This window comes from Cheilinus undulatus, linkage group 9 (genome assembly GCF_018320785.1).
Source record: "Cheilinus undulatus linkage group 9, ASM1832078v1, whole genome shotgun sequence".
Classification (NCBI taxonomy): domain Eukaryota; kingdom Metazoa; phylum Chordata; class Actinopteri; order Labriformes; family Labridae; genus Cheilinus; species Cheilinus undulatus.
In genome coordinates this window covers 9,059,261-9,083,294 of record NC_054873.1, presented here as the reverse complement: position 1 = coordinate 9,083,294, position 24,034 = coordinate 9,059,261, and the positions used below count along the sequence as shown (strand labels likewise).

Here is a 24,034-nt window from a genome sequence, read left to right as displayed (position 1 = left end):
AGATACAGTACTGTGAAGCTGAATGTGGAGGAATTAGGCTTTACACATTTTGCTGGATAAACAGGGAAATTATCTTAAAGTGGCTCACAAGGATTTACTTTTGATGAAACTATGTCACACAGCTTAAACCAAGATGGTGATATGATCCTGTCTAGACTTAGATTAAATTCTTAGATTACGTAACTTGTCTTTCTCGTGTTCTTAAATTTAAAATCCGCAAGAAGAGAATCATTGCCATCCATTTTCCTGTGTTTTCTTGCAAATGAATGTTTTCTAGATTTTCCCGGTGATTTTTCCTCCAAGGTCTGGCTAACCTCTGGTATTTTTCTCTTACAGTGAGCAGTTTTATTTCTACCCGACTGCAGAGCTGTTGGTTTGATTTGACCCTTTTATTTCTGTTCATCATGCTCTGATTGATTTTTAGGTCTTCACCCAACGTCTGATGGTGGAGCTGCAGCCGAGAGCATGGCCACCAGACAAAAGCAAAGATTCTCCAAGGGCAGGACTGAAGGTAGTAAAAACATCAGTGCAGCCAGAGGATGTTATATGCTGCAATCTTTATCTGTTTGCTGGATGTAGAAACAAGATATAAATCCATGATTTTAGTATTGACTTGACCACTATCCAAAATTTTTTCTATTACCATTTACAAGATGTGCATCTAATCCAGCACCAGCTTAAAATCTTCATTCTTTGCCTTGAACTGCGCTGCATTACATCGTGGTGAGTCTTCAATGCAGGCATTAACAATCCAATTCATCTGTCTGGATGCACGGTGACGCCCCGAGTAGGTTTATTAGCTTTATTGCTATATCAATATTGTAGAACAGTGAAGCCAGTGCAGGTCAAATTTTGGGGTCAGGGAGCATCATAGGCTCCTTAAAAAGAGACTGCAGCGGACTCTACAACCAACAGTGAAGACAAAGCAATGGCGCCACTCAGGCCCGCCCACAGACTTGGCTGAGCCTCTTAAAACCCGGTGAATGGGCCCCTCCCAGTCATGATCTATTGATGATATCATTATGTAGCATTGATGCTAGCATCCTGGCTAACAGTAACCTTATTTTAGAACTGAAAAGTGTGTCAAGCCTTTTGGCGCCATTGGGTTCTGATGTTGACATTAGTAAATACTGCCACTTTTAACCACTTACAGCGTGTTCCAATCATTTTGCCACTTTTGTGCATTTTTGTAACCCTTTTTTTGCTACTTTTATCACATTTTTTTCCTCTGTTTACCAATTTTCACTACTTTTGCTACTTTTTTCCCACTTTTGTCCAATCTTTGTCACTTTTTACCAATTTTCACTACTTTATCTGGGCATTTTTGTATTTTTTATTCTCGCCACATTAACCAGTTTGGTCATTTTTTGCCAAATTTTATCTCTGTCATACTATGTCTTTTTTAAAACCACCTTTTCAACATTTTCCCATCAATTTTTGCAGCTTTTTGCATTTTGTAACTCATTTTTTCTGCTTTTATCCAATTTAGACAATTTGTAGTCCATTTCCATTATTTTATCTAGCTAATTTTGCAAATTTTTTTTTGCCAAACTTACCTCTTTAACACATTTTTGGCACATTTTTAACCCAATTTAACCATTTTTTTCCATCCATTTTCACCCCATTTTTGCATGTTTCTAACCTGTTTTTGCATACTTTTTCAAACTATTTCTTTACTGTTGGTATGAACACAATTTTGCCACTTTTTGTTAATTTGCCTCTTTCTTTGACACATTTTTACCTCCGCCAAGGAGGTTATTTAATCGGCAGGGTTTGTTGGTTTGCTTGTTTGTTAGCAACATAACTCAAAAAGTTATGGATGGATTTTGATGAAATTTTCAGGAAATATCAGAAAAGGCAAAAGGAAGAACTGATTTGATTTTGGTAGTGATCCGGATCACCGTCTGGATCCAGGAATTTTTAAAGGGTTCTTTACTATTGGGAGATGGGGCTAATGGCGGAGGTCTGCGCTCTCCGAGTGCTTTCCTAGTTGACACTTTTTTCTCCATTTTCTACTCATTTTTGCACTCAATTTGTACTTTGTTTCCCGTTCTTGCCTCTTGAAACCCATTTTTGCCTCTTTTATCCTATTTTTGCCACTATAAAAACCTGTTTTCATCACGTTATCCGGCCATTATTTTAATGTTTTTTTGTCACATTAATCCCATTTTGCCATTTTTGACAAATTTTATTTTTACCACTGCTTAACTCATTTTCCCTTTTTTCATCCATTTTTGCCTTTTTTTTAATCAATTTTGCCTCTTTAAACCAGTTCATATCAATTTTAACCCCTTTTCACTACTTTATCTAGCCACCTTTGAACTTTTTTTTTCTAAATTTAACTCATTTTTTCACTATATAACCAATTTTGAACATTTTTCTATCCATGTTTGCCACTCCTATAACATTTTTGCCTCTTAAAACCATTTTTCTGGAACTCTTTGATCCTTTCTTATCACTTTTACAGGAAAACTTGGTGTTTTTAATCCATTGTTGCTAATGTTTTTAATTGTTTTATTGTTTTCCCTATAAAGTTGTCTCTAGTCTTCCGTATTATTTGGTACCTTTAGTTTGTGCACATCGTGGCTAAGCTTTAAAATCTGACTTTACTTTCCACGTGGTTTAGTCAATGTTCCCATCCACCTTGGCAACATTACAAAAAAGGTTTATCTGTTTTAAAAAGAGGAGTTTACATTTTGACAAAGGTTGTACAACAGGATAAATAAAATTAAGAATTAATAAAATTAATTTTGTTGCTTTAAGTTTAGTGGTTATTTTTCAGATTAAATATAAAACATAATAATCACAGATTAACTTTTAAATGGACCATGATTTTTGCCGACCTCCATAGGCCCTGGCTGGGCCCAGAAAACTCCCCCCTTCACCACCCCCCTTATGGACAGCCATGGTGCCACTACTGGGCCTTTACAGTAATCAATGAATGTTGCTCTTCTGGTATTGAAGGTTTGCTGGGTATCACATGAGTGCGTCAAGAAACAATCCAAAGCAGGCTGTAGGATTCAAATAAAACCTTTGTTTTACTTGGTGAAAGTATGACGCTATTTTGCATGGATTAGTTACTTAGTTTGAAAAAAGGAATCATCCAAGAAGTTTACATCAACAAAGAAAGCCATCTAATCAACAAGACACAAACCTCATTACTTAGTTGAAGTGAACTTAGAGAAGTTGTTCCATGGTTATAAGTTTATCACAATTTTTCGGTGAAAAATTCTGTTCCTTTGGGGAAATGGAGGTTTTAGTTATTGGGATGCCCCAGTCAAAGAGAAATATGAGGCCCTTCTGCATTTTGCTTAAAGCAGTGAAGCAAGTGAAGAAAAATATTTGAAGCATTTCTTTACAAGAAGTAGAGCCACAGAATTAAAGACTTTATTTCTCTTTTTCTACAGACAAACAAAATAACTTTTGAACTTGCTTTTTTTTACCATTTTTGTCTCTCCTTTTCTTCCAGTGCCTCCCTCCTCGTCTCACGTCAGCCCTTAAACCCAGCACTCTCTCAGGAAGCCTCTCACTGACTCTCACTTCTCCCGTGGATCTCCTCACCCCCTGGACCTGTGGGTTCCCCCTCCTCTGCTGCACATTATCAATAAATCTGTTAAACCTTTTTGCAACTCTGGTCTGCATTCTGGGTCCACCACCCACCACATCTACGTCCTTTATTATAGGAAAAAATCCATCCAGACCTACCTGGTCCTACCTAAAAAGTAATCACCCCCTAAAGCTAATAACTGCTTGTTCCACAGCAACAACTGTAAGCAAGTCTTTGAGATAACTAAAGAGTCAACTCAGCCACAGTGGAGAGTCATTTTGGTTTTTTTAGCCATTCAGAGGTAGACTTGCTGTTTCTTTTCAGATCCTTGTCCTGCTTCATTACCCAAGTGTGCTTGAGTTTCAATGCCACAAACTGATGGCCGGACATTCTGCTTCAGGATTTTCTGGTAGACAGATGAATTCATTGTTCCATCAATCACAGCAAGTGGTCCAGGTCCTGAAGCAGCAAAGCAGCCCCAGACCACCACACTACCACCACCATGGTTGACTGCTGGCATGATGTTCTCTTTATGAAATGCTGTGTTAGTTTTATTCTAGATGTAACAGCTCCAAAAGGAGCATCTTTGGTCTCTTCAGTCCACAGAATATTTTCACAAAAGTCTTGGGGATCAACAAGATGTTTTGGGCAAATATGAGACCAGAAAATTGAGGCCTGCAGTTCTTTGGATGTGGTTCTGGGTTCTTTTGTGACCTCCTGGATGAGTCGTCGTTGCACTCTTGGAGTCATTTTGGTTGGCCGGCCACTCCTGGGAAGGTGCACCGCTGTTCCAAGTTTTCTCCATTTGTGGATAATGACTCTCACCATGGTTATAAAGCCATTTCCAAAGCCTTGGAAATTGTGGCTAATGAAACTTAACTCAGCTTTTCAAAAAATGGGGTTAATCACAGTTAATTCATGATTCAACAAGGTGGGACAATTACTTTTTCAAGGATGCGGTTGTGCTCATGGTGTCATTTTCTTCCCACATGTATAATTTTCCAGTTTTCTTCACTACAATGGAACCCTATGTATTTCCTCCAACAGAAGGTTGAATTCAACGTCACTCGCTGTTTTCTCCACTTGAAAGGAATTACTGACTGGGAGTGAAATAATGTCAGTTTCTCAGTTGAATGGCATCCTTAGGCATTTCATCATACTTCTCCTCTTGAAGATCACAACGAAGGGCACTGCATCCTGTTTTCTCCTCTTAAGGGGATGCTGTTTTGCTTTTATACACTTACTACTTGGCTTTCATGGGGAGTTTTTTGGCAATCTCAAAGTGGACTTTCATGTGTTTTGTGTGGCACCACTCTGCCATAAAGACCAGATCAGTGCATTGATGTTTGTCCTTCTTGAACTTTGTCCCATCTCAGAATCTCTGGAGCTCAGTCGGAGTCACCATCAGGTTCTTGGTCACTTCTCTTACTGAGGCTCTTCTCCCCGATTGCGACCAGCTCTCGAAAGAATCCTACAACTCCACAACTGTGCTCTTGGGAATCTTCAGTGCAGCAGATTTTCTTTTGCAGCCTTCCCCAGATCTGCGCTTTGCAACGATCCTGTCTCTAAGCCCTGCAGACTGTTCCTTTGACCTCGTGGCTTGGTTTTGCTCTGATATGCATTGTAAGCTGTGAGGATGTGTGCCTTTCTAAATCATGTCCAGTCAATTTAATTTCGCACAGGCTGACTCCACTCAAGGTGTGAAACATCTCAGCAAAGATTCAGATAAATAGGAGGAACATGAGCTAAATTTCAAGTGTTTTTGCAAAGGATCTGAGTACTTATGTCAATGTGAAATCCAGGGGAGCGTGTACCCAGATCCTACATTTGGCTCCATCCCTGGTTGAGGTCATTTAAACAAACATTTACCCCACATAAGGGTCACAGCAGAGGGCACTGCATCCTGTTTTCTCCACTTTCAAGGGATGGGTTTTTTTTTTGCACTTCATTGCATTATTACCACATGGTGTTTTCTCCACTGGAGGGTAATCCTTTATAGCTTTTTATATCATTTTCTTCCCTGAGAGGGAACAGATTTGTATCAGCCCATTTTAAAAACCTCCTGTGGTGCTCTGCATTGCATTTCCTTCCACTTTTGGCCACCTTAAATGTTAAATCATTACAATTTGTTTACCACTGGAGCATGCAAGGGATTTTTTTCATTTCCACCAGAGTGAGCCTAATAGCCTAAAAAAACATCCAAATTATCCGGTTAAGAGATTTAAAAATGGTTCCCACTCCCTCTATTAAACATAGATCATACATTTTAACGGATGGTTTTAATAATGGCTGATAAAACATTCATTTACAGATCAGTAATAATTTATAGGAACATTTACATGTTGAAGATGTTAAATTGTCTCCGGCTGCTGTTTATCCTCCAACTTTCTTGGACAGAGCTGATCAATGAAGCATTGATAACTGATCAGGGGGGTGGTGGGTGTTTTATTTAACAGCTGATTTGATTTCATATGAGAGCTGTCAGGGTGAGAGAGTGGTTATAGATAAGGAGTGTCATCACTTCACCCTGCCCACCTCCAGGAGAGACAGTTATGTAAGTTCACACTGAATCATCCCTAACAGCGGACATGATGGTAAAGAAAGGAGAGGGTGATGGAGAGGAGGAGGTAAGGTGTGTCTTGGGACAGATTTTGTCAACTTGGGGGTCAGGAGGGTTTTGTGAGGATGGATGATGAGAAAGACTTGAAAAGTTTGCGTGTCCCTGAAGTACACTCTCTTCCCAGTCTCCCTGCTGAGCATCAGTTGCATAACACCAGCCTCTCTCTCTCTCTCTCTCTCTTTCTCTCTCTCTCCCCCCCCTCTCTCTCTCTCAGGTCCTCCTCAGTGCTGCTGCTGTGGAGCCTCAGAGGAGGAGGAGGAGGCGCTGGTCTTGTTATTGAGCAGCCCGGCGGTGGAAGTTTCGCTGCAGGGGTGGGACTTTGTTTCTGCAGTCGGTGGATGAAGGTTCATCTGCGGCTCTCTCAGAAATGCCTCCTGCAGCAGCTTTCCAGACTCCAGTGAGCTGCAGCGCGCGCAGACGGACACCTCCGAGAGGAACATAAACCCTCCTCCTCCTCATCTCTCTGCTCCTCTTCCCTCCTCCAGCTGGCCGCGTCTCGTAGCTTTCTGATGCTCTGAAAACGGGAGGAGAGTGAACGCCGTTCCCCCCCCTCCCCCCCCCCTCTCCTCCAACCCCCGGGATACACGGAGCGGACCGGCACCGCTGTCATTGGATGGAGAGAGGCGCCTGAAGACGGGAGAGCGGTGGAGTTACTCTACCCCCCTCCTCCTCCTTCTACTTCCCTACTGCACCAAAAGAAAAGTCCGGGTAAGAAATGCGTGCACACTCAGGCCATTTAGCCCCACTCGACCACCTGCCACGAGCCTCTGCGCTCCTGCACTCCTCCGTGCACAAAAATCAACATGCATCATGGCGAGACTTGCATGCTCTCTTTCTTTGTTTACATTGATGGGATTAATCTAAAGGCGTCTGTGAATGCTTCTCAGCAGACGGGATGGCAGCCTGTTCTGGCACGGCATTTCCGCGACTCTGCTCTTTTCACTCAGCCGACCCAAATATTGATTCCCATAGCAAGCAGACTGAAGTAGAAGGTTACTGGCTGAGAGAGAGAGCGAGCCCTGAGCAGCTACACGGGTTAAAGGAGGGATAACAAATGGCAGCAGGAGCAGCAGGAGCTGTCCGTTCAGCACCACTCTGTTTAACTGCAGTCTAGAACTGTGACCTTATGAAATATGACTTATTTCAGCTTTGATCAGCAGCTATGGGCTTTCACTGAAGAGTATTCAGCAGAGCAGTTGTTCAGGCTGCTGATGTCTTTGAATGAAATAGTTAAAAGGGGAGTCTAAAGCCTCTAAACACAAATCTATGATTCCTGCCATAATATGACTGATTTGACTGTACAGTACAGTGGTACTCAACCAAGGAGCCAAACTGTTGAAAAATACCTTTGCAAGAGCCACAATCTAAGTGGTGGAAAGTGGCAAAAACGTCTTGAAGTAGCAGTAACAATAAGTTAAAGGTGGGAAAAATTGTCAAAATGCAGCAAAAAAGGTGAAAAGGGGCAACACTGGGGAGAAAAAGTAGAAAATGGTTAGAAAATAGCAAAAATGGGTGAGAAGTGACCAAAAATGAGTTACAGGTTGCAAAAAATGAGTGAAAAGAGACTAAAATTGGGCAAAAAGCAGTGAAGATTGGCAAAAATCAGAAAAAACTAGGACACAATTGGTATGTAATGCAAAAGGTAGCTTAAATGGGCAAAATTTGGCAAAAATGGTGAAAAAGGTCAAAAATTGGCAAAAAAAAAAAAAAAGTGTCAGAAAGAAGAGGCATAAATTTGGTAAAGGGAAACAAGTGGTATTTAATGGCAAAGGCAACTTATTTGGACATTAAGTGGCAAAAAAACATGGGTGTTTAATGCTAAAGATGTGTGGAAAGTGGCAAAAGTTGTGAAAATGGCAAGATGTTTCAATTGTTTAAGGTTTCCTGGGGGAATAATATTTAAAATTAAGACTTTAAAGAGCCACAAATAATCACAGAGGAGATTTGCATTCCAAACTTTTGGCTCAAATTCCAAGTTTTTTGCTAAAAAAATAACCTTTTTTTCTCTCAAAGTTCATTGATTTCTTTTGTTTTAAACAAATCAATTGAAAAGAAGTTTGCATGCCTTATTAGCAGCTTTTGCAAAAGTAAAAGTGAAACCAATGACAAAAATAAAGATAGGTAAAAAAGAGCCATTATGGACATATCCTGTTTCTGTTGATACAGGTTCTTTATTAGTGTTATCAATGATAATACTGTTTGGAATAAGAAAAATCAGTTTTTTTTTTGCCACCTGTTTGTTAAGTCGACAAAAGTGAAAGTCATTTTGGTTAAGTGTTAGTCAAACAATTATTCATTTTATTAGCCAAATTGTAATAATGAATATAAATGTAAAACACTCATATTAATGCACCTTACACAAGTTTTTTTTAAGTGTTTGTGCCCATTCATTCTGTAGAGCAGTGTTAATCAACCAAAGAGCCAAATTGTTGGAAAATACCTTTGCAAGAGCCACAATCTAAGTAGTGAAAAGTGCCAAAAATGGTGGTCAGGGAGTAGCAAAAATAGGTGAGAAGTGACAAAAAATGAGTTACAGATGGCAAATAATGGTCCAAAAGTGGCAAAAACATGGCAAAAAATGAGTGAAAAGTGACTAAAATGGGCAAAAAACAGTCAAGATTGGCAAAAACAGGCAAGAAAACAAACAAACAAACAAACAAACAAAAAAAAAAACAAAAAAAACAAATGGTATGTAATGGCAAAAGGTAGCTTTATTGGGGAACATATGGCAAAAAATTGTGAAAAAGGGCAAAAATGGGCAAAAAAGTGGCAGAAAGAAGAGGCAAAAATTTGGGAAAATAGGAAACAAGTGGTATTTAATGGCAGAGGGTAGCTTATTTGAAAGAAAAATTGGCAACAAAAAAGGTAAAAAAAAAACAAAATGGGATAAAAGTGGCAAAAACAGGGAAAAATGTGGCAAAAAGAAGTGGCAAAAATGGGCAAAAACCAGGAAAAAGGGGGTATTTAATGGCAAAAGATAGCTTAAATGGCCAAAAAATGGTGAAAAAGGGCAAAAATGGGATAAAAGTGGAAAAAATGAGGAAAAGGTGGCAAAAAGAAGTCGCAAAATGGCCAAAAAATAGGAAAAAAAGAGGTGTTAATGGCAAAAGATAGCTTAAATGGGTGAAAAGTGGCAAAATGGTGAAAATGGCAAAAAGTTTCCCTTTTTCAAGGTTTTCTGGAGAATAATATTTAAAATAAAGACACAAAAAGAGTCACAAATAATCACAAAAGAGCCACACGTGGCTCCAGAGCCACACGTTGAGTATCTCTGTGTAGAGCATTTATAAGGTAAGACTCGATGGTGCTCATTGGAAGTTGATTTCAGGGCACTGTGTGGGCCTGTCAAGTTCCTCCACATGACACCATGTCTTTATACTCCTTATACTCCTTGCCTTGTGCACTGGGGCACATTATGTTTAAATAGAAAAGGGCCTTCTCCAAACTGTTGCCACAAAGTTGGAAGCATAGCATTGTCCAGAATGTCTTCTTATGCTGAAGCATTAAGATTGGACTTCACTGGAGATAAGGGGTCTAGCCCAAACCCTGAAAAACAACCCAATACCATTGTCCCTCCTTCACCAAGCTTCACAGTTTGCAGATAGGCAGGTAACGTTCTCCCAGCATTCGCCATACCCAGACTCAATCATCTAAATGCCAAACGGAGAAACGTGATGTGTCACCTTTGCAGAACACATTTCCATTGATCCACAGTCCAGTGTCCTTGTGCTTTACACCAGTGTTTCCCAACCGTTTTTACTTGGGGCCCCCCTACATGTACCTATGAAAAGTGGAGCCCCCCTGGGACCCAAGAGAGAAGAAAGAGTGAGAAACTGTTGCCAAAATTTAATATAGATTGTAATTGTTTCACTGATAATACCCTAAAAAGGCCTATGCATGCGTTTCTTATCAAAAGACCTTTGTTTGAACTACTTAATAACTGCTTTATCATGGTTTTAGTCAATATTTGCAAATCTAATTTTGGCAGCCTCAGAGCAGACAAAGCCTCGCGTCCCCCCTAAGATCTTTGCCCCCACCCGGAGGGTCCCGGACCCCAGGTTGGGAACCAATGTACACCACTCCGTTTGGCACTCAGCATTAGACTTGGTGTTGTAAGGCCTGCCAACATCAGCCATGGAAACCCATTCATGAAGCTCTTGCTGCACAGTTTCTGTGCTTACATTAATGCCAGTGGAAGAGCAGAACTCTACAGCGATGGAATCAGCCAGCTGACCCCAGTGTCATTATACCTGGCCTTCTGCTTCATGTTGCTGTTGTTCCTGAATGCTTCCACTTTGTAACAATACCACTTATAGTTGACTGTGTATATCTAGCTGGGATGTGATTTAACCAACCGTCTTATTGAAAAGTTGGCATCCATCACAGTACCATGCTTGAAGTCTGAGCTCTTCAGAACGACCTATTTAGTATCACAAATGTTTGCAAATGCAGGCTGCATGTCTAGGTGCTTGATTTTATACACCTGTGGCAACAGGTCTGATTGAAAACCTGAATACTAAATAAAAGTGTGGCCAAATACTTTTGTCCACATTGTGTGCTTTCAGTGCTCTCTAACCAATCTCTCCTTGTGTTTTTAATATTATATGCACAGTAAAGAAATAGCGTTTTAAAAGTCAAACAGTCCTGTGCTAACATTTATTCTTGTTTTAGTCCTATTTTTAGCTAGTCTTAGTCTTGTCTTTCTCATGGGTAAAAAGGTAGTGGATTAATATTTTTATTCACTGTCTGAAAATATAAAACCATAGTTATTTGGTTAGAATTAAACTACAATGAAAGTAATGCGTAAATTATCTTTTAAATGTAAGTTGCACATGGTAGCAATAATGTCGACACACAGACTTCAGCTAGGTTTAAGGAATGCTCATAAAAATGAAGACTTCAGATGACGTAGGTCTGTTGGTCCTGCCTAAAATTCAACAAACTTAGTGGCACATACAGCCAGCGTCTACAGTTAGTATTGCCAAGAGTTTAAAACATAGATATCATATGTAAATATTCTCAGAAATTTTCATATCTGCTAACACTGGTATCATGGCAGTGATTATGCAAACATTTGATCTATTTTAGGCTGTTGTGCACCTTTGTGTTGTTCTTGTATTGGTGTTGGGATAGTAAGTCTGCACAGCTGTCTGCTTTAACCAGCTCCACGAAGAGGGGGGTCCCTAGTCTCTGGCACTGTTGGTGTTGGTTGGCTAAAATTTTGGGAACCCCTGCTCCAGACCAATGTTTCCCAACCTGAATGAAGAAATCTGAGCCCTACCCCCAGGACCCATTAAAAAAAACAATACATTGCTCTTGAAATTTAACATGAATTCTAACTCTTTGGAAACTAAGCCTCAAGTGTGGATGACATGTTTAAGTGAGGAAACGTGTATTTGCAGTTTTATCTACAAACCTTTGGATAAACTGCTATTGTCAATATTGGCTTATCTAACTTTGGCAACCTCATACCAGGCAGAGCCTTTCACCTTCTCAAGATTGGGAACCAAAGCCCTTTGACCACCGATGCAAGCCAAAAATTTTACTTATTGCACACATTTAATTTCAGGCCTGTAAACTATTACAAGAATCTGAAGGACAATTTCTGTCTGTCAGGAGGTTACAGGCAAACATTTCTTTAATTTGCAAGGTCACATAACAAAGCGCCTGTGGATCAGTCTCACTCAGAAGATGAGGATATTACATATTTGGGATGTTGCTTTAAGCCTGTAGAGATCTTCTGAAATGATGCAGGTTATTAAACCAGAGAGGAACAGTCTGAACTTGCTGGCATGTTTAGTTCTTGAAATGCTTCTTTTTGCAATCTGGTCTGTATCTGGTTTTATAAATGCATGGCTTTTAGAACAATAGCTGCTGTCTTTTCCTCTGAAACTAAGACTGACAGATTGTTCCTCTGTTATTTTTTGGCTTTACATCCTGTGCTTCCATCTATCCACCCAAAATGAGTTTTTGTAACCTCTTGGCTTCTTTTCTGGGCTCTATCTGAAAAAGCTGTTTACTGATTAAAAGGAAAGTCTTTTGGATTCATTAACAGTTAAAGGACATGTAGGAGTGTGAGCAGACTCTCTCCCCTTAAAAGCTATGATTCTTGGACAATGAAGCACATAATTTTATAAAAGTGTCAGTGCTTGAAAATTATGCAGCCTTTTTATAAAATAGTCAGCCACGTGGAATAAAGAGATTCAGTCTTGTTAACATGGTCTCACACTCAGACTCTCCAGCTCTTCGAGTGTGTTCCCCGCAGCTCTCTAACGGTGCTGGAGGTCTGTGTGAAGAGGCTTTTCAGGAGAAGTGAAACAGCCTTCTGTGTGTGTGTGCGTGTGTGTGTGTGTGTGTGTCACTGGGACTTTTGCCTCGCCTGGCTGAAATACGACCTGCTCAGAATTCAATTCCTCCACCAGCACTCGCAATCATCTCAGCCATTCGTTTAACTCCAACTCTCTTTCTTGCTCTCTGTCACGGGCTTCCCCCTGCTCACACACACGCACCCACCCCGTGTCCCCGCTGAACTCCTCAGTAGAAAAGTGCTATTACATTAAGAAAACTGAGAGCACTCAGATGAACAGAGAAAATGCTCTTTGCTGTATATGCTGGCTAACACTTTAATGTATCACAGCTAATATTTCCAGGCCAGATTGTGTAATGGATTGACTCATTTTATGATGAATGCAGGTGGTCCGATCACTTTGCTGCCAAATGTAGCTACAGCTCACTTATCTTGGAGATGCCTCCTAATGCAGCAGGACGGCAAGAGAATCATAAAACTAAGTATCACAGAATTAATCATCTTTATGAGATCAACACCCACAGAAGTTAGCAGGAATTAAACTGTGTTGACAACCTATTAAACTGGTTGGTTCATTGATTTAAATTAATTTAAAACACATGATGATATTTTAGGGGAATTGGTTTATTTACTGTCTTTATAAATATATCACATGGTTTGCTGTGAAGTCTGACATGTAAAAATGGAGTTACTACAGGTTTGGTTTACTCAGCTTCCTACAAAGACTGGCAAAGGAGAAACTAGTGTTGCTTTTCTACAGGCAAAGCAGATTTGTTGGCACTTGTTGGTTATACAATGCAATATGATACGTTACGGTACAATAAGATGATACAATACAATATGAAATGATACTTGAGGATACATTATGCCACTTTATGTTTTGGTCATTATGATATGATGCACTATGCTGTATTGCCTCCTCTGGGAAAATTACCTTGGACCCAACAGTAATAAATCTGAAAAATAAGTCCTAACTTTCAGAGTTGCAGGAGTGTTCTTTTTCTATATTGTTAGGACATATCACAGTGAAGATTAACACAGTTTGAATGCCCTTTGGCTTTGAAATTTTCAAAGTAAAAGCCCAGTTTAGCATTTCTGTGGAGGATTTCACCTTGTTTGAGCAGAATGCTTTTACTCTGATTTTTTTCCTGCTCAGTTCACCTGCAAAATGAATCAAGTCGCCTTTTGGGAGTTTTTGAAGTAAAACTTCCATCATCTTTAAACTATCATCTTGAACTATTTAAGTCAATGGTGAAACAGACGCAGAATCTGGCCAATCCAGTGGCTTTGCACGGTTATACTGATAGTGCATTTCCTCCATCCTCAGTGTTTGTTATGCAAAACTGTAAGGAAAACTGTGGCTCAGTGAGTTGGTGCCTCGTTCAGAACGCCAGAGGTTCAACCTCCAGCTTCTTCAGTCACATGCTGATGTGTCCTTGGGCAAGAAATATAACCCCAAATTTCTCCCACAGCTGTAAGAGTGGCATATAAATGTGTACAGATACTTACAGCCAACCAGCGTAGCAGCCTTTATTGCCAAAATTAACCCAGAAAGCTCCAGCGGCACGGATCTGTGCCGCAGACACACCCCTTTGTAAATTGCTTGGCAACTTTTGAACCATAAGTCATAGACACTAACTTAATTTCTCCTGTGAAAGTTCTGTGTTGTGCCTTTCTATATATGTTCTCAATGCATCTGTAACTCTTAAAGAACATTTTCTAGTGAGCCCAGAACCTGGATGACCTTCCGGGGTCTCTGAAGACATTGTTGTCTTATACAGCAAGAAGCGACACAGTTTAGAAAAACATTAATAACTTTTGAACCATACATCGTAGATACTTCTTCTTCTTCTTCTTCTTCTATTTTTTCCTCTTAAAGCTGACCATTTTGCCGTTCGTTTGCTACCCTTGATGTCTCTGATGTCTCTTAAATATTAAATCCACAGCGTTATAACCGATAATAAGTGTCTTTTTGTCCATTTTTAATCTATTTTCGATCATGTACTTTGGCTTTCTTCGGTGGGCAGCGCCTTATTTGTTGAGGGCAACGTTTAGATGCAAAGCATTGTAGTAACAGTAGTCGACCAGTTGCTTCTCTACTGCTTAAAGGAATGGCACAAATGAATCTAACTTGTCCCCCATCCGAGTGCGATTGCTGTGTTCACATATGTCCAAACAAACCGGACTTTGGGGGGGGGGGGGGGGGGGGGTGCTCACTGTTTCGGAACAACTGCCCCAAACGACCCAGGTGTGAATACACCCTGAGTTTCAAATTCTGGTTTGTTTTTGTTATTTTGTCTGTAGAGTCTAATAACTTTTTCTTAATTCAAGTGACATCACTGTAGTAGATTTATGTAGATTTATTCTTAAACCCCAGGTTGTCCTGAAAAAAAGATGTATAGAGCTTGACTGTGCACCACAGGGTTGATGTTTTACAAGCTTTTTAAGAAAAAAGTCCAGGCGAGACATGATGGTGAAAAAAATAGCTGTGAGCTCTAAGGTTTAAAAAGAAGAGTGCTTACCCGACACGCCAGGAAGACAGTTTCGTATAACTATTGCATGGATATATTTAATTACTTCTCTCAGAAGGTGATTGGATGAACATCCTGTCTGTCACATTCATGACGGGTCAATAAGAGTGACAGGACAAAATGAGATAGTAGGCATTCAAAACTCCAGTACTAACCAAAGCTATACAGGCTAACGCCACTGCCGTGTGAACAGTGGAGCTTCTTGATGAATAAAATCCATTCCGACACCAGTCAGAAGACGTGCCAGAACATCTTCTCAGCAAAGACAAGCTTTCAATGTGGCTCTTCGGTCTTGTTTTATCAACAACTGCTGCTATACTACCACTACATCTGAGCTAACAGCTACCATGGCAGCATCCATTGAATACACCGACAAACCCCACCTGTAACATTTGTGAACTCAAGCAAGCCGGGAGAAGAGCATCTTTTCCATCACAACAAGCTTTCGGTGTGGCTCTCTTTTCTTGTTTTGAGAAAGAAATGTCCAGTTTGAATAAAACTGCCACTACATCCAAGCTAATTGCTACACCGGTGGCAGCCATTGCTATCAGCTTTCAGTGCAACTAAACTCCATCCATAGCCATTGCCCCCCTTTTGTCTCCTCAGATGAATGATGCTGGTTGGTCAAGCCGAATAAACGTAGATTGGAGCCTTGCAAGATTGAATTGCCTCATGACAGACATGGAGTCTGGTAAATCCATCTGCTTTGCAAGGTTAGGAGGGTGCCATGCTTCATGTATGTCTACTGTTGTGGAAAGTCTGTGATCATATGCATCAAGACTAATTATTTCTAAATCAGTGTTGCACGATAGGTGTCAGGCAAAGTGCTCAAAATCATGCTACACAAATAGCCCTTTGTTTCGACACATTTTTCATAGTAACAATTCTTCATGAGTATTACATCTGACTTTAAAAAAAGGAGGATTTGATTTCTCCTCAGAAAACTTACACATGTACACATATACTCCTGAAGAGCTAAGAGGTATTGCTTTGTCCACAGTTGGAGCAGAAATCAAAACAAAAAAATATCCTCACAGGAGCTTTACTATTACCTTTACATGGCTGTTCTTTACAATCATAGGCAGGGAAACATCAGGCACATAATCACCATTGAAAATGGAGATTTACCACCAAAGCTGTAATAACTAAGAATCCCCTCACACAAGAAATGAATAAAAGATAAAATCAAAGTTTGTATTGGAGCTCAAAGTCCTCAGGTTTACATTTCACAGTATGATTAAGCTTAAGAAGAGGCAGTGATGCACAGTGTGTTACTATCCTGATAGCTTTGAATGTGACTGCAGTTCCTTAATAGTTAATCAATAAACCCACTGGCTTCAAATCACCGCTCTTCCCCACTTTGGAGAATTTAAGGATTCCACCCACTTTCACATTACGGAGAGAGAATGGAGCCTTATCCAGCAAAGTTAAACAGCTCTGAAGGACATTTTTGCAGCTCTAAGTGCTCTGCTTGTCCCATATTGGCCTAATTGTGACGTTGTTAATCTAATGAGTAGCTTATGTACAATGAGGAGAATTAGGGTGGTGGAGGAGGAGGTCATCAAACATGATTCAGCTTTAGAGTAAGGCTTGAATTTTAAAAAGTCAGAGGAATGAAAAAGTCCATATAGGTGGAGGATTAAACAGGAAACACTTCTTTAAACACCCTGAAGTCTGTGCTTGTATAGGGGAGTGGTTACATGGGTCTAGAGCTGCTATGTTCCCACAGTTTAATTCACACTGTGTATTCACCTTCTTCGTTGGAGTTCAGACTGAGCTCAGCAGGCATTTGTAGTAAGCTCATTACAAACTGAGTTTTTCTCTCTGTCTAGCAGAAATAAAGAGGAAATATTTAACACTCAAATTTCTGGAGACAAATCCAATTCTACTTCTGACAGTTGTTTGAGTGGCTCTTGTCTGGATAATCAAACTAGACAGAGCACAAACAGTTCTCTGCTTTCTGTTACCCCCGAAGGCCCCTTTGCCATCTCTTCCACTTTGAGTTAAACTCTCAGTCTTTAAATTCTCTCAATCAAAACTACAAAAGAAGACATAGAAGCATGCTCACTGCTCTAACCCCGTTTCATTTTCATTGCATGTAATAATAACGTATATCACATCCATTGATGCAACTGCACATACAAAGTGTTAGAGAAGGGCTGAACGTTTAAAAACATTCTCAGAGGGTGATTGGATGTGCAGCTCTGGTAAGTACACTGCCTAACATATTGACAGGAAGAGTCATTGTTCACTAGTGCTCTATGGGATTGAGGTCTGTGCTTTGACTCGACCACTCCACAACATTCACCTCATTGTCTTTTGAGCATTTCTGTGTAGCTTGTGCCGTAGGCTTCAGCTCATTGTCTTGCAAGAAAATAAATCTTCACCCAAGCCGTATTTCTCTTGCAGACTGAATAAGATTGTCCTTCAGGATTTTCCTTTATTTTGCAGCATTTATTTCACTCTCTACCTTTAACAAGCCTTCCAGTGCCGGCTGATGAGAAGCATCCCCACAACATGATGCTGCTCCCACATCTTGTTTGATGGCCAAAAAGCTCCATTTTGGCCTCATCAGACCAAAGGACTTTCGTCCACTTGGCCATGGAGTCTCCCATGTCTTTTGGTGAACTCTAGTCCAGATTTAGTATGAGTTTTCTCTTTGCTTCCTCCCATAAAGCTTTGGCCGAAGAAGAACCCGGTCAACAGTCGTATACAGAGTCTCTTCCATCTCAGCTGTTGAAGCTTGCAACTCCTTCAGAGTAGTCATACGTGTCTTGGTGGCCTCTCTCACTAGTCTCCTTTTTGCATGGTCACTCAGTTTGTGAGGATGGCCTGATCTAGGCAGATTTACACATGTGCCACTTTCCTTCCATTTCTTGGTGATGGATTTAACTGAACTCTGGGGGATGCTCAGTGTCTTGGAATTTTTTTGTATCCATCTGCCTACTTCTCTGAATTGCTTGGAGTGTTCCTTTGTCTTCATGGTGCAATGGTAGTCAGGAATACTGATCATCCAGTGAGTGGACAGGTGTCTTTATATTATTATCACATGAGACACACTCACTGCACTAAGGTGATCCCCATTTCACTAATTGTGAGACTACTTTCACCAGCTGGCTGGACTGCTGTTGAATTAGGTCAGCTGCTTTAAAGGGGGTGAATATTTATGCAGCCACTTATTTTACATTACATTTTTGTTAAATCAACATATTTTGCAGAAATCTATTTTCGTTTTTGAGAAACATTGAAGAGTTTTTTTTCTTTTCTATTCGTAAATTAGAAAGAGAAGTAAATCTAGTCTTAAGACAGTTAAATAGTGACAGTAATAGTCTCTGATCTTTATCCTGTTAGTGCTCTTTAGCATGCAGAATAGCTGCAGGTCTGCAGGAGTTCAGCCTTTCACGGGCATAAATTTAGACTTCTTTGCAGAAACTCCTTGTTTTCCTTTTTAAGCTCTTTCAAAGTGAAGTAGCCTCCCAGAGGAGAATTTGAGTTCAGGGTTTGTTGTTCTAACTCTGACTGATTGATCTGATTGACTGTGGCGTGCAGATTCCTCCTGCCTCAGCCAGCGCCTCCACTGACATTTCAAACTGATGCAACTTTTACTTAAACCATGCACCAAATGAGCTGTCAAAACCATAAAGGCAAAGTGTATCTGGCACCTAAACAGGGGTTTGTGAGGTGATATAAGACAGAGGAATGGAGAGAGAGATGGAGAGAAGGAGAGATAAATTGCTTCGCTTCCTGCACACAGACTGTTGTGCAGCGTTGCATCTGGAGAGGGGTTAATTTGATTATGAGTCATTGGGCCAGATTAAAGCAAAGTTGCTTGATCAATTGTTGGAGAGTGAGCGAGGAGGGCAGCTGAGGGGTCTGTGAGCCCTTCCCCCTTCATCTTCTTCCTCCCAGCTGTTCTGTTTGTTGTTTATTTCTCAGCGCCGACTCTCCCTTCTTTGTTTGTATTCTCTCCAACAATCTATTTTGCCTCATCTAGCCTTGCTTCTTTTTGAATCCAGCCTCTCCTTGCTACTTCTTTTCTATCTCTTCATTAATTCTCTCCATGCGTGGCCATAAATCAATGTGTCTTTTCTTATCGATTAAGCCTGTTTCAACATGCAGCTTGAATTATGGCATTTTCTCCTTTTCTTTCTCCCTGAATGTTAGCAGCAAACAGGGGCAGCTGTGGCAGATAAACATCCAGCACGTAGAAGCTTCAGCTCTTTGTGCAGATGTGTCGGCTCTGTTTTTTTGTGCTTGAGCTGCTTCAGCTGCTGGAGACGCACGAGGCTACCCGCCAGTGTCTGTTTCCTCCCTGTAGTCACTTTGGGTTTTTGTTGGCAATGCTGCAGAAGACCACAGAGATACCGGAGTAAGAAAGAAGCTTTTAACACCCAGATACACAAGGTCAGAGTGCACGCTTACTGCAGCTGAGTGAAAGGCGACATAGCCCTGAAAGTACATCCAATAAATTCAAAACACTCTGATGACAGACCACAGATCTCAGACACCACCTCTTGCAGATCACTACTGCCACTATCAGGAACGAAATGCACGCTAAAACTTTCAAGATAAACTTCCGTTTTTTGTTACGGTAAGGGTTAATGTTAAAAAGTTAAAAGTCAAAATAAGGGCCTCCAAAAGCAGATTAGCCAACTAAATGGTCCACTTACAGGAAAAAACCTTGTGAAAATACTATCACAGCTAGCATGACTAAGCCTTAAGCTATGGCATCTACTTTGCTACTCATGTAATGCAGCTTAATTAGCTAACATAGCTAACAAAGCTAAAGCTAGTGAATCTACATCTAGCTATCTAAGTTAGGACGTAACTGAGGACTATACACCTTTTAGTTTTTTCAAATCTCACAAACCCAAATTTTATACATGTAAAATAGCTATGATTATCATATGCCTCATTTGCTAAAGTACGTGTTGCTAAAGCTGAAGCTAAAGTAGCTGCTTTGGCTTACATAGAAACATTAACTATGTAGCTAGTAATGTTAGCTGTAGCTAAATCTAAAAGGGCTAAAGCGAGCCACTAACTACATCTAAAATGGGTCTATACATAATTCAATACCAGATTAGTAGTTTTTTATTTATTTATTAAATATTGCCAGACTTTGTTTCAAAATAAAATTGAATGTTAAAGAAAACTTCTAAAATGGGAAGTACGTTACGTCCCTTCTGTCCTGATAGATGTGTGTTCTCACAGTAGACAAAGCATTTGTAAATCTAACTGCTACATTAGCTACATTTCTTAAGCAGCTAGCACAGCTATGTGCTAAAGCTAATGAATCCACGTCTAGCTTTCTAAGCTACATCGTAACTGAGGATTATACATCTTTTAGTTTTGCAAATCTTACAAACCCAAATTTTACTTACGTAAAATAGCTATTTTTAATTTTGATCTTAGTCTTCAGATGAAATGTCTTTTAGTTTTAGTCACATTTTATTCATTTCTACCCTTTTATAGTTATTAGTCTTGTTTATTTATTTATTTATTTATTTTTTTCAGATTTATTTTTGGCCTTTTTGCCTTTATTAGATAGGACAGTGGATAGAGTCAGAAACAGGGAAGAGAGCGGGGAGAGACATGCAGGAAACAGTGCCACGGGCTGGACTCGAACCCGGGTCGCCTGTGTACATGGTGCACGCCTTAACCGCTCGACTACCGGTGCACCATTAGTCTTGTTTTAATTGACAAAAATTCCAAAAAATTTCAGTCTAGTTGTAGTCTTTAAAAGTCCTCACATTTTAGTCTTTACTTTCAGTCCCAGCATTTATTCTCTTGCCTAAATCTGGTACCTAATCATGGTAGTGTGTTTTACACACTCAGCCAAATCTGGGCTCCCTGCTTTCTACAGCTGAGAGACACAGATGCATTGCTTTTTGACAGATTTACCCACAGTGGAGAAATATCACAGATTTTGAATGTCCCATTTAAACAACATTACATTTTCGTCTAGTTTTAGTTTTAACAAAAACTAAACTTGCTTTTTGTCAGTTTTAGTAATCACAGATCTATTTTTTTGTTAGTCTAGTTTTGTCATGGGACAAATGACTGTTGACGAACATTTGTAGTCGTTGTTTTAGTTGACAAAATTAACACTGCTGGTATGCTACACCTATCAGACAAAGCCACTGAGCAAAAATAATATTTAAAGGAAAATGAGCACCTTTACTCCCTGTTTCCGACAGCCAAGTTTCTAAATGAAAGTGAAACTGAAACATTTAATTAAGCTTCCTGTTTAAACATAACTCTCTATCCATTATGAAAGCTCTGTGTGTTTAAATCAGTGCTGATTAAATGTCGAACTTGACCAAGGTCTCAGTGGAGCAGTGTGAGTACTTTACAGTGAAAGGATGTTGAAACACAACAGTAAAGGCTTGTAGCCAAACAAGGTCAAAAACACAAGGTAGAAAAGAAAAGCTGTTCCAAACTAAAGCCTCCATCTGCTAACTCTACGCATGAGTTGTTTTATCTCATTTTTCAGCCATCTGAAGTAATTACAGAGCATCTTTTCTAGAGATCAGAAGGTTGATTTTAGTGTTCACTTCTGTTTTAATGGCTGGAGCTCTATATGTGAAATGTTAGTATTGGTGGAAAGGATTCGATAAATCCATCTGCCTCATACAAACATCATTGTGTAATATTAATACAGGAGATATGGGGAGACAACACAGCTGGAGCAACTTATAATCAAAAACCAGGTAGTGATTCTTCTAGAGCTCAGTTTCCAGCAACTTAAAGCGACATGTGTGACGTGTTACTTTACTTTACAGCCCATAAAGCAGCTGAAAAATATGCCTGAGTTGATTTGACTTCTTCTGCGTTCCTTGAAAGCCTCACTACAGCTCTGAAAATCCAGGATTTCACAAGCTCTGTTGCATTATTCAAATACCACTCATGCCTCATCATCGCTGCCTGTTTTGCGAGCTGACACCGTGATGAGAGATTCATTTCACGCGTATCTTGGTAATTAAAAACATCCTCTGCACGACTGCTCTCTGTGTGCACTGGAGGAAGACGGTCTCTTTACGCTTTCTGAGGAATGTTATCAGACAGAAACCCCGCAGCAACAGCGAGATAAATCTAAATAAGTGAGATGGTCGTGATCGTGCAAGCATGAAGACGACACATCAGAGCAGAGGCTTTTATGCAAATCTTCACCTTTTCTTTCACGGAGATGTGCTAATGAGCCGTCAGGAGAAGGAAAGTGAAATCTACAGAGAAGATAGATGTGATATATTTTTCACAAACATGGGTTATATCATGGAATAAAGCATCATTTAATCACTTGAATGTTTAAAGGACTTTCAATGCTCAGAGATGCAGCATCCTTATTATTTGTTTCTTCCCCTAATGCTGCTGTCTTCTTGTTACATTTTCCATTTTCTCCCTGCCTCAGTTCAAACAAACTGTATTTCACCTCCTCACACCATCCTCCCTATCAGTCCATCTGAGACACTGGTGTGTGGATTTTATGTGGCAGATGGTGGCAGATGAAATGGGGAAGAGGCAGGATAACAAGCAGTAAAGGTCACAAGCGTGATTGTGTTCTGTATAGCAGGCAGCATGCAGAGGATCCTCTATAAGGCCTGAAAATGCTACTCTAGTCTGCACATTGATGCGTGTGTGCCATGGATTTTATAGGGCCATCTGTGCATGAATTGTCATGTTACAATTTTTCATTTAAAGCCTGGGTTTGTAAGTCTGTGCCATTTATACTTCCAGCAACTTGGCGTTGATAAGCTCTGCTGAAATATTTCAAACTATAATAGAAAGACATTTAAGAAAACAGTCAGTAGCTGGGTTTCCATTGCAGTTTTTAGCAAAATAAAAGCAGTATTTCTTAAATTTTGACTATTTTGAATGAGTTTCATTGAAGGGATTTTTAGACATGAGCCCTATAGTTCTCGTAAAATCTTGTCTCGTGTAAATCCTGCTGCAAAGAAGCTGGACGCTCTAAACCTGTTGCATGTTGGTGCAGTTATGATTATGTCTACAACGTTTGCTTTGATAATTCTGAACAGAAGATGGAGGCAACAGATGATAGTAAGGAGGCAAAGTCTTTATGAATGCCAAAAGCCACGTATAAGGGTGTAAGTATGATGTTAAGAAAAGTCTCTACTTCTGTCCACACGAACCGCGCCATGTTGTCTTGGAGTGAACTGGTCATGTGACACCGTATGTAACGTCCTGTGGCTTGTAAATGCAGAAAAAAGTGTTTCCTTTACATTTTTGTGATATACTTCTATATTGAAACATCTGAAAAACCTCCTCCTGAGAACGTAAAAAGTTTTTAGCGATATTTGAAAGGTGTTTCAAAATTCAGGTGTTTACATAGATTTTGTACATTTCTAAGGGTAATGGAAACACAGCTAGTGTTGACTAAATCTTTTTGAACATTACACAGTTGCAGTCTGTACTACTGCTGCAGATGCATATTTCCTTTGAGTGTTTAGTCCCTGACAAAAACTATCATTCCTGACAGTCAAAAATGTCTAGAGCAGTGATACTCAACGCGTGGCTCTTTTGTGATGATTTGTGGCTGTTTTATGTCTTAATTTGATATATATCCCCCAGAAAACCTTAAAAATGCAAACTCTGACCTCAGAAATTACCCATTAATCATCACATTAATCAGTTTGTTTCCCATGCTTATGCAGTAGGTTTTAATAGTCAAACTTAAATGTCCACCTTTATTTTTTCTTGGTGGTTTTCCATTTCCCTTATTTGCAATTAATTTCCCCTTTTTTCTCTCTTTTTTGTCAATTTTAATCCATTTCTGCTGCTTTTAGCCCATTTTTACCACCTCCTGTAACAACTTTTCGACCATTATTGCCACTTTTATACCATTTTTTATCAGTTTGAGCCACTTTTATCCTGCGTCTTTGCGATTTTTTGCCCATTTACGCTGCCTTTTGCTATTAAATGCCAATTTTCCCATTTTCTCCACCTTTTTACAGCTTTTTTGACCATTTTAGTCACTTTTCACTACTTTTTTGCAGCTTTTTGACCACCTGTAA

General features: G+C 39.9%; 1 protein-coding gene across 1 annotated transcript in view; it reads left to right on the top strand.

Annotated features, from left to right (window-relative positions):
* The first annotated feature begins 6,753 nt into the window (after positions 1-6,753).
* syt12 (synaptotagmin XII) overlaps positions 6,754-24,034 on the top strand; it is a 49,187-nt gene continuing 31,906 nt past the window's right edge. Inside the window, exon 1 of the mRNA XM_041796047.1 lies at positions 6,754-6,875. The gene's annotated coding sequence lies outside the window, so the exon portion shown is untranslated. The remainder of the gene's footprint in view (positions 6,876-24,034) is intronic.